The 3,547-nt window shown below is 36.3% G+C and overlaps 1 long non-coding RNA gene across 2 annotated transcripts; it reads left to right on the top strand.

Annotated features, from left to right (window-relative positions):
* The first annotated feature begins 220 nt into the window (after nt 1–220).
* On the top strand, nt 221–2,091 carry LOC135203262 (uncharacterized). Of its 2 annotated transcripts, XR_010311885.1 has the most exons (7): nt 230–308; nt 438–530; nt 659–754; nt 865–933; nt 1,035–1,174; nt 1,316–1,398; nt 1,528–2,089. It is a non-coding gene; the product is annotated as an uncharacterized LOC135203262 (long non-coding RNA). The 2 variants fall into 2 exon arrangements; XR_010311884.1 differs by having other exon boundaries at nt 221–530; nt 1,528–2,091.
* The last annotated feature ends 1,456 nt before the right edge of the window (nt 2,092–3,547 follow it).

The raw sequence follows: 3,547 nt of genomic DNA, 5'->3' as shown, positions 1-3,547 counted from the left end.
ACGTTCCAGATCTCCCTGTACTACCTGTGGGACAGTTCCAGATCCCCCTGTACCTGGACCCTCTGTATCAGCCCGCCCACCTGTACGTGTACAATCAGGTAAGCAATTTCATTTTTCTCATTTTCATGTTGGAAATTGTTTACACCCTACATACATACGTACACTAACTTACATAGTGGTACAATGTGTTTGATGTTGCATAACCTTATTATTTTTTTTTTTTTTCATTTCAGACCCCTTTGATAGTGACAGTGACCCAGATGACCCTGAGCCTTTCCATGGTTTTGATGCCTCGCCCTATACATCAGGTAAGGAATCCTTAACAAATTTGTATAAAATGTTTTATAAATTGCTAATAGAAATTTTATTAAAAGTGTACATATGCTACAATTACATCCACCTTATAATATATTTATGTACCCTATCATTCTTTCCAGATCTAGATGTTCCCTCATCAGTTGATACGAGTATCACCTCTCCAGAGCCCAAATCAGTTGATACGAGTAGTATCACCTCTCCCATTCCTTCAGGTAAAAAGAATTCTTCATTTTTTATATTGAACATACATATTACACACTACATTATGTCAAACAGTAATAACATGTGCAGTAGTTACAGTAGTAGTAACTATCATTTTATATATTTTTTATCATTCCAGACTCCCAAGCACCTGCCCATCCCACTCCATAGCCCAGCCACCCACTCTCATGTACCATATGGCCATCCCAGTAAGCAAGCCAACCACTAGAATTTGGTAAGGACATTTTTTTTTATTAAGTGTATTATTACATATGTAATAACCATGTTATGTATGTAACATACATACTATATAATCATATGTACTATTACATTATCATTGTCCAGACTGGCATGCACCTGTGACTTACATAAACCAGACCTCTACATAGCCTACATGTCTTCATTTTGCTGAAGGTAAGGAATTCTCAGTTGTGTTTAATGTTTGCATACGTACAATAAATTTTGTACACCTAAGTGGTTACATACTGTCCTTTAATATTAATTCTTCATTCCAGACTGCCCATCATCCTAGCCTGTTATCTGTGATAAAGCACACTGAAGTTAGGTTTGGAATGCATCCTTATCATGAATGCTCTACACCTCCACCTCCATCTCCCACAACCTAGGTAACAGCTTTGAGACTCACTAAAAGTTGGTAAGTTATGTAAGGAATTTCTAAATTAAGTTTTATACTACATGTTATATGTGATATTAAACCACTGTATGGTGCATATTACTGTATGTAACTTACTCTGCATAGAGGACTTACTGACAAAATTATTTTTGTACATTCCAGAGTCCCCTGAATGATGTAGGCTATGGGGCCACATAAGACTTTGTCCATCCAGGGTTACATTGAACGACAACTTTAAACTAAAAGTAAGGAATTAATTAACATACATTAACTCTTTTAGTACTCTTGATATATCTACAGTAATTAACATATTGCATTCACAACTTTCTGTAGTGTATATTTTGTACACTAATTTTGTTACTTTTTCCTTCCAGAACCAACATTTTTCACACAACTCCAGGTTGTTACTAACAAATTACTACTACAAGTGTCATCAAGGGATAACTACAAGTAGAAGCACCATTTTTGGATGGAAAAAACCCTTCAGGAAAGTATACGTATCACATGTAACATGTAGTGTAACAAAGTATGAACAGTAAGTTTTACATACAGTAGTATTACATACGTACATAACTTTTTTTTACAGGAATTTCCAACCAAGTTTGATTATGTACATACATGTTATAAACCACTGTACGTATGGTTACTGTATGTAACTTACTAAACATACATAACATGACTTAACTTTGATACTTTTTTGGTACATTCCAGAAAACCAGGACCCCCTCCATAATGCAGGCTATGGGGCCACATAAAACTTTGTCCAGGGTTACTACATAACATAAAGGTAAGGAATTATACATAGTAGTAAACATACATTAAGTAAGTTTTATACGTACATACTAAAAAAAAGTGACCAAGATCTCTCACATGGGATAAGTGATCAAGGTCCCTCATGGAATTACGTACGTACTGTACACTCCCTGCTGAACAGGGGGTGTAGACCAATCATTTACTATGCATACCAGTTGATATTAAACCACTGTATGGTGCATATTACTGTATGTAACTTACTATGCAATAGAGTACTTACTGACAAAATTATTTTTTGTACATTCCAGAACCCCCCTGAATGATGTAGGCTATGGGGCCACACATAAGACTTTGTGCATCCAGGGTTACATAGCACGACAACTTTAAACTAAAGGTAAGGAATTAATTAACATACATTAACTAAGTTTTATACATGTTATATATGTGATATTAAACCACTGTATGGTGCATATTACTGTATGTACTTACTATGCATAGAGTACTTACTGACATACTAATTATTTTTTGTACATTCCAGAACCCCCAATGAATGATGTAGGCTATGGGCCACATAAGACTTTGTGCATCCAGGGTTACATAGCATGACAACTTTAAACTAAAAGTAAGGAATTAATTCACATACATTAACTTTTTTACTCTTGATATAACTCAAAGTAAGGAATTATAAACTAAAAGTAAGGAATTAATTAACATACATTAACTCTTTTACTCTTGATATCTATAATTTACATATTGCATTCAGGACTTTGTGTAGTATTTTGTACTAATTGTGTTATACTTTTTTTACCTTCCAGAGCTACCAGACTGGGATTTTAGTGTACTCCAGGATCTACCAAAGGATTAGTGTACAGTGTATAATAGTGTTTAGTGTATAATCTAACCTAAGGATTAAGTGTAGTACATTGTGCTTTATAGTGTCACAAGAGTTTAATAAAGAATTATACCTTCAAGAACCATCCTTTGCCATTGAAATAACCACACTACACATCATGCAATATACTTGCATGTCACACAGGTAAGGTCTCTCTAACTTTTTCTTAGTTTAAGGCATATTTCCAAGTGTCGTTCCGGCTTACGACGATTTTCGGCTTACGACGCGCCTCAAGAACGGAACCCCCGTCGTAACCCGGGGACTGCCTGTATATATCATCTGGTGATGTCCCAGACTACTTTGAGTTTTCAGTTTTCCTGTACTCTCTCCTGAGAGAGCCCCATAGGCAGTTGATTTTCTTGATCACGGCGTCCCGTGTGCAGCCTTCCCCAAGTTCTTTCACTATGTTGTGAAGAGCTGATATCCCCTTGCTTCTGGCTATTTTATTAGAATATTCCTTTGATTTCACTTCCATAAGGCTGGATGATCTCTGTAGGTATGTATGAAATGCAGTAACACCTCCCTCTTGTTCATCTTTCCATTGATGTCCTCCTATTTCAGTCTAGGTTGATGCGTTCACTCCTTGGTTTGAAGCACATCTCAAGTTTGATGTTCGACGCACATTCTCACATTCAAACTGTTTATGGACAATGTAGCCCTGCCCACAAAGGTCAGGCTCGAACAGACTTTCTTCGAACCCTTTGACAAAAGTGTTCGACAACCAAATACCCTGTTCACACGTTCAAATA

This window comes from Macrobrachium nipponense, chromosome 36 (genome assembly GCF_015104395.2).
Source record: "Macrobrachium nipponense isolate FS-2020 chromosome 36, ASM1510439v2, whole genome shotgun sequence".
Classification (NCBI taxonomy): Eukaryota; Metazoa; Arthropoda; class Malacostraca; order Decapoda; family Palaemonidae; genus Macrobrachium; species Macrobrachium nipponense.
The sequence above is the reverse complement of the archived record's forward strand: the minus strand, read 5'-3'. Positions and strand labels throughout refer to the sequence as shown.